This window comes from Cryptotermes secundus, unplaced genomic scaffold, assembly GCF_002891405.2.
Source record: "Cryptotermes secundus unplaced genomic scaffold, Csec_1.0 scaffold106, whole genome shotgun sequence".
In the NCBI taxonomy this organism is placed as follows: Eukaryota; Metazoa; Arthropoda; class Insecta; order Blattodea; family Kalotermitidae; genus Cryptotermes; species Cryptotermes secundus.
The window spans coordinates 1,843,573-1,856,566 of record NW_019734310.1 but is presented as its reverse complement, the minus strand read 5'-3'; positions in this window follow the sequence as shown (position 1 = coordinate 1,856,566).

Genomic DNA, 12,994 nt, shown 5'->3' with positions numbered 1-12,994 from the left:
CAAAGGGTACAACATCTGGAACCAGGCGACCATGCACAGTGTATGGATTTGTGCCACTGTATAAAAGCTCATCCCGAACTGTTAAGCGTCATTTTATTCAGTGATGAGGCGTCTTTTACCCTGGACGGTGTAAATAATTTACGAAATGTGCATACGTGGTCCCATAATAATCCAAATGAGAAAATGGAAATGAAATTCCAAAAGAGATTTTCCGTGAATGTACGTTTAATACAGTTATGTGGTCGACTTATAGCGTAGTCAGTCATGTTACGTCAGCGCTTGCCAGTCACGTGTCATGTATAGTGCTTGGAAACCCTAAGGACAATTATGACATGGCGAGCGATTATTTTGTACTTCAATTTTATGGCTTCATGTCACTCACAAGTTAGTTTGATGTTACGTACATTATTAACATTACAGAAACCACATATTCCTGCCAGTTTTAATATGTATTTTGTAATCAACAAGTGTGTAACACCGGTCAAAGTTTCACACTTCTCTGGCCATTATCTCCGTAACCGTTCAACTTTTGACATAGGTGTTTTGGGTTATATCGGCAAACTTTAACATAAGGAACACCCTCCCGAAATTTGGCACATTCCTCCTGGGACCCTCTGAATATATACGTATATACACATATGTATATAAATCGTTCCCATTTGTGTTTCTAAGAAATAGTAATGGGAGTATAAAAGGCATTCGTATGTCTATCTTTATGTTTATCTATACGAGTAAAACAGCTGTTGAAAATATTTAGATTAAATTTTGAATATGGTGGTCTGTGGAGACTGGACAGCGCAGTCGGTATAGCGACTGGCTACGTGCTGGGCGACATAGAGGTCGGAGTTCGAGCCCCGGTAGGATAGGGCTTTCTCTTCTCCATGTCGTCCAGACAGAATCTGGGGCGCACTTAGCCTTCTAACCAATGGGTATCGGGGAATCTTTCCATGGGGCCAAAGCGACCAAGGCGTGAAGATGACCACTCACCTCAAATGGATGCCGAGATCAGAATACGCGGATCTTTACATCTACTCCCCCATACGCCTTCATGACGTAGTGTTTAATTAGTTAAGCACAGGGACAACTTTATCTTTTACGCGGCGGTCTGCCCCAAAGCTGTTAGGCAGGGTTAATATCGGTGTTTAAGCACCCAGTTTAAGCCAAACAGCATGCTCTTACCTCCGGGGCTGTGGAGCTACAGGCCAGGATCGGCGGCTGCGCAGTATGAGAGCCGTCCTAATTGTTGTGCTGAAGGTCTGAGTTCCCATCTGCGGTGCTGACGTCCTCTTCTTGCACCACGGGCTACGCCGTCCGCCATGTCCCCAGAGATGTTGCGAGGGCCCCGGACTCTGTTCGCTACATGCCCGGCGCCCACGACCACCAAGTAGGATCTCACGCCTGACTCTCTCAATATCCAGACCACACGATGCCATGTCATTCATTGGTACGCAACTGGCACTTGATAAAATCTCTTTATAAAAACGATGTAATATATTTATACGAAAATATAATTCTTCGAAGACAGAAGTCAGACTAATGCCACTCACTACAAATTCTCTCTAGCTCAGAATTCTAGCGCAAATAATACACTCTGTATAATAAATTCACAGCACTTAGTTGCCTTAATAGCACTTCGAAGCAAGTCGTTAAAAGTAGATACACACTAGACCGTTCTCCTTCCCACAAACGTGGAATTACACTTTCATAAAATAAATTAAAAGTCTAAAACCACTCGTTTATGTTCTTTATACAAAACTGTTTCATACAAAGAAATGTCATCTCAGAAAATGATAAAAGTACTGTGGGAAATTCTAACCTCTTATTTCATCGGATTACGAAAACGAACCCTGTTCCTCTTCTCAGAAAATATGAACTGTGGATGTAGGAACGTCTCTATCAGCATTCGCTACATACCTACATGCAGTGCAATATGAAACTTTCTTTGAGAAGTTGAAGTCACAATGGTCTGTTTCATTATGCGAACCAGATTCATCACTTTTCATTTCTCACGTCCATTTTATTTTTCACCAAAGGGTGTTCCCTAAATGAGAACAAAAACGTTCTATGTAGATTTGAATGTTAAAAATTTAAAGAAAGTATTTCCGATGTGTATTTGAAATGCAACATCCTTCACTGCCATAACCAGAAACCTTTCCCATATGCACAATGTCCTTCATTTCCAAGGATAATATTTGTAGTTCTCTTTGTTCAGTATCAGAGTCTTTGTCCCTTATCTCATATCTGCAATAACGACAGAAAAATATATTTCATAATTCTACTCGTACAAATCTGAAAGTAAATGTTACATAAATTTTTGTTTTAGAATCAGTGAACTTTAATTTTATACAAACTTCTCTTTGCATTCTATAATATAGTGCGTGTCTATGTACACTTGCAGTATTTCTCCAATTCGAGAGAAAAGTATGAGAACTTAAAGGTGAATAAGTATAGAATGTAAATAGTATTAACCCTTCGAAGCCTGCTTTAACATACTGAAACCCTACATTCTGCCCACAGAGTGTAATTGTATGCTTCTTGTTTCCTATGAGGTACGAACTAGGTTGTTATATATTATTTAGAAGATTTTCAGTCCTTGGGAAAAGTCCCTGGCCGTGATCCTCAAGAGGTTTGGGGCCAAGATTAACTGATTGGCGGTAAACCGTCAGTCGTAAAGTACTTCTGATTCGGTCTTTAGTCCCCGCATGGAAGCAATTTCGAATACCTCCACCGTAGCCCTGCGGGTCATAGAAGGCGTTGAAAAGGGAACCTAGTGCCTAGGAGCATAACTGAACCACCTTGTTCCTGGGGGGATATGAATACATGGACCTGGCTTTCCAGGTTGGGGTACTCTGGAATCTGAGACAGTAAAATATGGTCATAATTACCCCCGGGACTCGGACCCGAGAATGACTGCGCTGGCGAGAACCCGCAGCAATTATAAAGAACAAACGGTCCTCTCATCAGAGAGGACGCCCTGCATAAACAAACGCGCAACAGTCTGACAGTAATAAAAATCTAGTCTTGGGCCCCAGATGGAACCTTTACATGAAGACAGACTGGCTGACTGACTGTCGGTCGTAACATAATTTTGACTTTGATTCGTTTAAATGAATAAACTTCATTATTTGAGGAAGAAAAACTGACACAGTTTTATTTTGCCAGATGACAAGCCCGTTATGACTTTACGGCAAACCACTCCCTAGACCATTACTGATAAACAGAGAAACTTCAATCTATAAGGGTAAAACTTTGACACTCCGATCTCTCTTTCAATATACTCTCACATTTACCAGAGATTGCAGTCTGCCTTACAGCATATTCTGAATGGGAGGTAGCGAGTGGAATTTGGTCTCTAGAAATTAGCATAGAATATAGACCTTGAAGACGGAAAAGATTCTGCAACTTTTTGTTGTAGTCTTCAGATGAACCAATTTAAAACAGTGACTACAAATATTGGATTAAAAACAGGGGACTCGTACTTTATGAGCCATAATCTACATGTATATATATGGTACTGATCAGGTTAGCTCATCGTTTGGAGGGGATCTAGACTTTGATAGGAGGATAATATTAAAAGTATCTACAAAAGATTATTATATAAGCGTATGAATTGGATTTATCTGACGCTTTACAGGGACCAGCAGTGGGGGAAGCGTGAAACCCGTATTCATAGCTTTGGGTTCCGTAAAATGCTGGAAATTTCTTACTAGCTGAGTGACTATTAGCTTCTGAAGAAGAAGTCTCCTCCGTGGTGTAGGAGATATTCTGAAATATCTTTAAGGACGACTCATCAAATAGTGACGCAAATCGTTATATCATTATTAGAGAACAGAAATTACAATGGGAGCCACCAGCTCCATATCTGAGGTCTCGTTGAATACCCGGGGCATTCCTTCCGTAACACAGCCTTCTGAACTTATGACGTAAGCTTAAATATGTTTCAGAAACATTAACTCATATTCAGTCTCACTCAGCTACTTTAATTCCTTCCTTAAATCGGAAGTGGGGGGCGCAGAATCAATTAATTTCAGTATTCATTACTTACTTACTTACTTACTCACGGAGCTGAGCCCTTCTTGAGGAGCCGCCAATTCTGCAGCTACTCAAGAATTTCTCAGCATTTTGTGGAACCCGAAAGTTCATTACCGTGTTCACAAGAGCCGTCCACTTGTCCCTATCCTGAGCCAGATCAATCCAATCCATACCATTCCATCCTATCTCTCTAAGATCCATTTTAATATTGTCCACCAACCTACGCGTTGGTCTTCCCAGTGGTCTCTTTTCTTCTGGTTTTCCCACCAATATCCTATATGCATTCCTCTTCTCCCCCATTCGTGCTACATGGCCTGCCCACCTCATCCTCCTTGTCATCATTCATTAATTAACAGAATTTCTACCGACCTGCTTTATGTTTTAATCATCCCATTTGCTGCTGCAATCTAGTTTGAATGGATCATCTACCTCACAGAAAAGACACTGACAAATGTGACATTATACTTATGGTGAGCCCCCCCCCTTAAAAATTAGTTAAATTATTATTCTTATAAATGAGGTGAAGAGGCCGCGGAACACAGATTCATCTGCAAAACAGTTGAGCATCAAGCAGTTCTGTGTAAACCACTTGGGCAGGGTCAGTAACGCATGTAGGAAAGTTGATAAATAAACTGTGACAATTAAAATACTGTTGACCTGCTGTTCATGTACAGGGCATTCCACAAATATGATCCCAACTTACGATCTCTGTATTCGATACCGGATTCAAAACAGAGTTCAAACAGAGATCCGTGAAATTATGAAAACGAACATTTCAGATTACTATTCTCTGAGATGCGAAGACGTGTAGTATTGTATAATTTAACGATGTTTCGGAGGAATATACTGCATCTTTCTTCAGGGTCAAAAGTCAAGACGACCAAGTAGCAACTAAGCAGCATGCAGAGATGTTTGTGTATCCATGGTTGCTTGCTTGGCTTCCTCTTCTATCCTGAAGATATAGGCAATATGTTCCGCCAAAACTTTTGTGAACTTCCACTTGACTACACGGCGTCACAAACTAAACACAATAAAGTCAACTATGTGAGAACCTCGAACCCAGTCTACATCAGATATTCTAAGTACAGTTCATCGAAAGGAAGAGCATAAGCGCAGTTATGAAACAATTTCATAAGTGTAAGAATACTTTTCAATAGCCACTAACACTAACACTATACCAGCTGAAGTAACGATTACTGATACATTTCTTTGAGACTTCTTTTTGATTTCGCTCAACTCAACTTCAAACTTCCTTTCAGCAGCAACTTCCAGCTCTGGAAAGTTGATGACATCAGATATTTATTTCAGACAGTGGAAATTGCCAGCAGGTGACATTATATATCATTTGCCTTATATAACAACCCGACAGAGCAGCACAGATAGAGCGTCCTCCTATCCTATCTCAAGGCGCCGACAGAAATCAATATCGCAGTACCTACAGGATCTGTGAAACTCTGAACCCCATAACTTGACCTATACAAAATCACAGATTAGATAGGAGACTGGTACTCAAAGGGTTCCTGGTTCAATTCAGGTCGGTATTTTAACGGATTTTCTCAAAGCTTTTCTAGGCAACAGCTCGGTAAACACGTTCCAACTTGCAACAATGGAAGATGTATCTCAATGGACGGATATTATAGCTCGTTGCTAGGCAACAGGCAGCGCGCCAGTGAAGTCGCTGGCTAGGAATCAAGTGACTCGTGTTTTCTGTGTTGTCCATGCGAAGCTTATATAACGAAGACCTGTTGTGGCTTAGATTATTGCAGGGTGCAGTGCAGTGCAGTGTAGTTTAGAGTTCAGAAGTGTTCTTAGTTGAGTTCGAGGTTCCAGGGAGATTGAACAAGAAATAGTAAGAAGACTTCATAGTATTCTGAAGTGATAGTTTCTGTGTTGAGATCCGTTGCCAGGAGACGACTAGCGAAGAGGGAGAATCTTAGTGCGTGTGCAACGGTGAACTTTAAATTGTGTAAATCATCGATAGCGCTGAATTAATTGTAATTAAGAGAGAGTGTAACTGAAGCGCTAATAACTCAAATCTTCCGAACTAGAACCCGTGTAGAACTTACTTAGCGGCGTTCGCTTGGTCTGTGTATTTCGCTTGCGGACTAAAGCCACAGAGATAAGCGTGTTTTTTAAATATGTCATATAGGCTGTGTTATAATTAGGGAATAATTGTGTCGAATTTTAAGGTAGCGCTGAGGGTACAGGTTGAATATATCTCGAGGGTTCTTAATGCCAACGCAGGTTCGTGTCCTGTGCAGTGTGGTCTATCGATTTCAGCCCTACCAGAAATTCATGTCTTCGTCATGACGTCTGGATAATGCACTAGGCTGTATCAAAGAGAAATGGTTAAGTGAAGATTTTCCAGTTAGCTAAATCTGAAGATTTTGTTTCGGAGAAGACATCCTAAGAGAGAACCCATACTCTCAGTCATATCAATTCTGAAATTAAAGTCTTGGTCCCCAAGATTGAGGTTGTATGAGGAGTTTTGCTCCTGCTCATAAAACATTTATTTACATAAGCTTCGGAGCGGATCCATTCAAGGCGAAAGTAAAGGAAGAGGTTTTTGGGCCACCAAGAAAACTGTGGATGTACTGAAGACGTCAAGGCCACTGACCTGTTCCATAAAGTGAAGAAGAAACCCGAAAAGGTTTATAAGAAGAAACGTCACATCATATATAACAACGGGACAAGGACTATAGGCTATATAAATCTCTGGTTTGAAAATGCAATGGAGCCAGAGTGTCTTGGGGGCGAGATATACATAGCAGTCTGCTTGTCCGGTTCTCACGGTCTCTTCGCTTGCGGATTTCATATTTTTCCTTCTACCCTGAAGATGGAGGCGATACGTTCCTCCGAAACGTCGGTTAACACCACATCTAAAGAGTGCCACATCCCAGAAGACTGCTTTCTTCATCAATGTTTCTGACTTCTGAAGGTTCCCAGTTTGAATCTCGGTCGGGACACCTATCCTGACTGAAATTTTGCAGCGGTTTTCCTCAGTCATCAAGGCAAATGCCAGGATAATTTCAAATTACGCCATGACTCTTTTCTTTCTTATTTATTCATAATTATCTGGTTATTCGACACTTCATAGGCTTCAGTCATTCATACATAAATAAACAGATAAAACAGAATTTTAATGTACAGGTTATCATTATTTAATATTTATTTACACCCAAATTAAATAACAAGATAAAATAGTTTGAATATTTCGATAAATACGGATTACGCAGACTTACTAGGAATGGAGTTAAGAGTTTTAAATTAGTGCAAATCTTAACTATTTGAAGGTGCACGAGAAACCTGACCTTAATTTGAAACCAGGGACGATTTATACAAAAGGTAAAGTTATCCCTGTAACAGGCCTTGCAGGCTCATAGGGTTGTGAGACGTTGAGGCTCCCACATTTTCTAGAAAATCGTCTCACAAATGGCGGTGAGGTTGTCAGCCTTACACGCCGGTCGCCCTTTGCCCCCAGAAAGATTCCTGCTATTCATTTCTGTTAGAAGATGAGTTGATTCCAGGGCCATATTGCGACTGGAAGGATTAAGTTAATTGAAAAATCCAGTGGCATCCTCTGAATTCGAACCCACGATCTTCCGGCTTGTAGCATAGTTCCTCAACCAACTACGCTACCACGTACCCCGAGGGATAATTTATATTGTGACATGTAGACCCGTTACTTGGCAACGACTCGGTAAACATATTCACGTGGCAACAAATACGCAGGTGACGTTCAGATAACTTCCGTTGTTATGAAACGCGCTGCAAATACAACAATAGAGGAAGAGATGTTTTCTATGTGGTTCGCATATTGCTGTAATACGGATGTTTCCTGTGTGTCCGCCTCGAGATTTTATAAGTGGTACAGAACAGAATCAAGTCAGCCGTAGAATGAGAATGAGAATAGGGCTATTCCTCGGCAGTCAAGGAAGAAGGGTTCGGCTGAAGATTGATTGTGTGTTATTGTGATTGCTTGAGATTAAGAGAAACTCTACAAGAAGGTGGTAATAAATCCAGTCATCCAATCAGAAACCCGTTATTTTTGGTCACGGATCCATAAACATATGATCATTTGTTACTGAAAATGCAAACCGTTCATCGCAATCAATAATTTTAGATTTTATTGAACCACTTCTAAACCCATTGGTGAAACACATTTATGATTTTGTTTTTTGAACCAGTGGGGATAAGTTATATTCCGTTCCTGGATATCTCTGTATGTGTGAGATGAATTGGAGGAACAGTGGCTATATTTGTGCACAGTACGAAACGAAATAGCAACGAGGTAAATAAGATAAAATTGTGTCTCCTCCTGTGACCGCTGTATGTCATATTTAGCTAATTAAGTGAGGTACTGTTTGTATTCGTACCGCTGAGCTCATTGTGAACTGGTTCACAGGCGGCGCAGCACTCGACAAAAGAACGTTCTGGTCAAGTTACTCACAAACAGCGATATGGAGACCAACATCAATGGATTGTACTGAATATGGGAGCTTCCTGATCCAGGACGTGACGTCACAGAATACTCTGTGTGATTTGATTATTACAACAGGAATGAAATGTGCGCTGCAGTCAATACCGTTACGCTTCTGAAATTCAAACTGTTATTTTTCGAATTAAATCACTGAGATACCACGTAAAGAACTTAAAATTCTTCTATAAAATTAAATCAAAAGTTAAAGAAACAGGGCTCCTTTAAAGCTAGTAGTTACTATAGCATTCTGACGATGGTGTATAACACACAGAGATATTGGGTTTTCGGACTTTATCCATCGTCCTGGTTTCTAAGATAACTAAGAAAAATACGACGTTTCGGAAACTGGATCTGTTTCCATCCTCAGGTGAGGGAAAATACCTCTTCTGTTGGGTCCCTTAGAAAGAGCTAGCCTCAATCACTGGACCTGAGGATGGAAACAGATCCAGTTTCCGAAACGTCGTGTTTTTCTTAGTTATCTTAAAAACCAGGACGATGGATGAAGTCCGAAAACCCAATATCTCTGTGTACTTTAAAGCTATATTAGATATGAGTGTGAAGCTTGGTCTCTGACATTAAAGAAAGAGCATAGATTGAACACATCTGAAAACAGAGCGCTGAGGAGAAAATATAAACATACAAGCGATGAAGTGACGGAAGACTGGAGAAAAGGGCACAATGAGGAGCTTCATAACTTGTACTCTTCGCCAAGAATAACTGGTTGGAACATCCCAAGGAGGATGAGATGGGACGGCCTGTATTATGCATGAGAAGGCGTAAATACGGATGGGTTTCTGTGGAAAAGACAGAAGGAAAGAAGCCAGTAGGAACATTTAGACGAAGATGGGAGGATAATATTAAGATGGATGTTGCAGAAATAAAATTTGGTTGCACAGACTGCATTCATCTGGAGACCCAGTGAAGGGGTTTTGTAAACACGGTAATTAGCCTTTTGGTTCTATAAAACTTTTGTCAGATACTTGAGTAGCTGTGATACTGGCAGCTTCTAAAGCAGGAATAAACTCCACGGAGTAAGTGGCTTCGTTAATTAGTTAATTTGTTATCGCATTTCACATCATATCTGGTGCTGCCCTACATGCATTTTCGTGTACAGAAATTGATACTTATTTATTTAGTAACTTATTAAGCACCATTCTTTGAGTTTTACTCCTCCGGCAGAGCAGTCCAGCTCGACACTAATGCGAATGCCAAAAACGTAAAGACGTTCATAACTTTTACTATCATGCTTATCATTTAGCGCCAAGAAAATAGATAGGAATAAGAAACGAGAGGTCGAATAGTTTGACTCAGGAGTCTGACGGGTTTTTGTGTCATGAAACACTGCGTTCAGTGAAAGCCCAGAAATACATTGCACAGAAGAAAGATTGTCAGCTATTAAAGAAGCATTGTTTCACTAAGTTAGTTACGTCTCTTGTTTCTAGTATTTAGTCACACTATTCAAATTTCTATATGCATAAAAGCAAAATATTCAAGCACGCAAGAAGAAAGAAATAACGAATGAGAAAAGGAAAATGAAAATTAGGAAAGCACTTCAATATTTATCTCTCTAAAGTTCATGAAAAATTATACAATTCCAATTAAAAGCAGCGTCTCTTAAAAAAAATATATTTCTTACAACTCGCCATGGACACGTTTACATCCATACTCTGTTAATTATTCATAATTATCTCCATCAACCCCTTCACACGTTTCATATTTGAAATATTCTGAACAGAAGTCCAATGACGCTTCAAATCAGTCATGCATTTCACTCTCGTATACACACAGAGACAATGAGTGATATGAACATGTGTGTTTGTTAGACGTCACCGCTTTGATGTAGATCTCGCTTCTCGTCCTGATGTGTAATGCGCTCCAGTGTCCACGGTTTACGGAACCATGCCAATTTAATGACACTACAGAACACTCTCTACTCTTCATTTAGAGCATACAGGTCAAAACATTTTAAGTGTTTGCATATTTCGTATTGCAAGGGGAAAAAATTTAACGTACACGGGACTACGAATTGTTTATGAAATTAAAATGTGTTGCTTTCGACACGAAACGACCTCATAAACTAACCACTCTATCAAGCAGGACTCATAAAATTCAGATCGTCAAGGCTAGAATTAATTAATCCTTATTATATTTAATCAGTTCCATTGTGGAGGTCCTTATTGAAGACTTGACAGTTACACGTGTTATTTTCTTCATCACCCTATGTAATATTTGGTACAGATTACACACTGAAGAGTTCTATCTTCTGGGATATAAAACCGTGTAGTCCGTTGAAAGTCAACGGACGTTTCGGAGTAAAAGAAATCAGAAATTGCTACATGCTTCACGCTGGTTCCTTACTTGGATCATTGTTCGACAATGAAAATGGAAGCGATATGTTCCTCCGAAATGTTGGTTGTCCACGACATTACATCTCAGAAGATAGAATTCTTCATAGCCATCGCTGTGATAACCTCGGATCCTATATAGATTACACAGTTAAGCTGGCAATTGTTAATCCTTCTCAACCCTGCTGTCACAGGCAATTCCCTTCTTTCCCTGTAACCTTAAGTTTCCTGCCCACAAGAGACCTTCATATTCATATAAAACAATATGCAAAATTCTAATTTTCTCTTTTAATCTTCATGTCTTTAAACTGGAGACTACGTCATGTCTGGTCTCCATGGTTACAGAAGAGATTGCATTGAAATCGTGACACTGTAATATTTTGAGCAGACTTCGTACCTGATTTCAAATTACGGACAAAATTAATGCAGGTTGCCTTATCATCTTTGGCTAGATTCAGTGATGGCGTATTGGTATATGAGAAAATTATTCATCTCTGTGTATACATAATTAATATTTATTGAAACCGTTACTAAGCGTAAAATTAAGGTGTTAGTTTACGAGTAACTTCTGTTGTTCTTACGATAAAAGCGAACTTGTTTCAAGTGCCTACAGCGACAAATGAAATGGAAGGATCGTCATGAGCACAGGTAGAGGACTTGAGGAGCTCACAGCGATGGGCCGGTCACAGTAGCCGCGCGGTCTGCACCAACTGCGTCAAGACAAGCATCAAGACATGACACAAAAAAACGCAGTCTTGCTTCATTCGTGATTCGTCAGCATGAAGCTGACGTCGGCATCAAGACTCAGACCGGTGTGCGGCGGTTTTCACAATCTCATTCATTTCAATTGTGCTCCTTTCTTTGCGTCATGTCACAGACATCTTTTCTTGACTGTTACATGTCTTGACGCATGCTGGTGTGCGGCCTACCTAAGGCATGTACTGTCTTCTCTAGATCGGACGCTGGGATCTCGGGCTCGATTCCACTCAAGCAATAAATCTTCGGTGTGTGTGTGTGCGTGCATATATTCTGTGTTTGTGTTGTCCTGTGTTTAGGTAGCGTCCTTGCGATGGGCTGTTCACTCGCCCAAAGAATCCTAACGTCTGTAAAAAATGATTACGGAACTGAATAAGAGGCCAGGGCCCTGAATGGGCTGAAAGAGTCTTTGGAAAAAATATCTTTTGCGAAATAAGGCGGTATAGTCAGTTGAAAGTCAACCGACGTTTCGGGGGAACATGTCACCTCCATCATCAGGGTCGGAAAATAAGAGATGGAAAAAAACAGCGTGAAGCAGGTAGCAATTATACCCTGGATTCTTGCTTTCATTACTCTTGGACAACTAAGATGGAGGCGATATGTTCTTCTGAAACGTCTGTTGCATTCACAAGAGTAGAAACTCCGTCGCTTGAGTCCGCAAGCGAACTATGCAGACCGAGCGACCGCCGCTTGTCGGCGAAGTTAGTGCCAACTTTAGCGGATAGAGGGTGTCGCGTCGTCAGCGAAATTAATCCCCACGGCCGTTAATTACGGTGTTTTTAGACCGGAGCCGTTATTTCCTTGAAATGGCTTCTCAATTGTCCTCACGAGGCTGAGTGGACACCGTTCCAGACCCACTACTTCTCATTAAATCTGGTAGCCGCGGGAATCGAACCCGGGATCTCTGGAACTGTAACCAGGTGGCATTATATCCCAGAAGATGGAATTCTCCAGACTCTCCAAGCTTGCCACTTGCTTTCACGCTGGTATCTGCACTGCTTATTAGACCCCGAAAATGGGATGATGGTGAGATGTGACACCGTGTAACCTGGAATAATTTTAGTGACGTTTCGGTCGAACGTCTTACAGCTTGAATATTTCCATTTTATGTGTTATAATTCCTTATAGTTCGTTGAAATTCAACGGGCGTTTCGCATAACATCATCAAAATCGAAGAATAAACCAAGAGAAAAACCACCCTGAAGCAGTTAGCAATATTCTTAACGGAACCTCTCAGATTTATATGGTTTATTCTTGGACCTTAAAGAAGGACGCGATACGTTCCTCCGAAACATCTGTTGACTTTCAACGGACTACACGAGGTTATATTCCAGAAGATAAAATCTACATATTAACCACTGTGAGAACATCAAATCATATA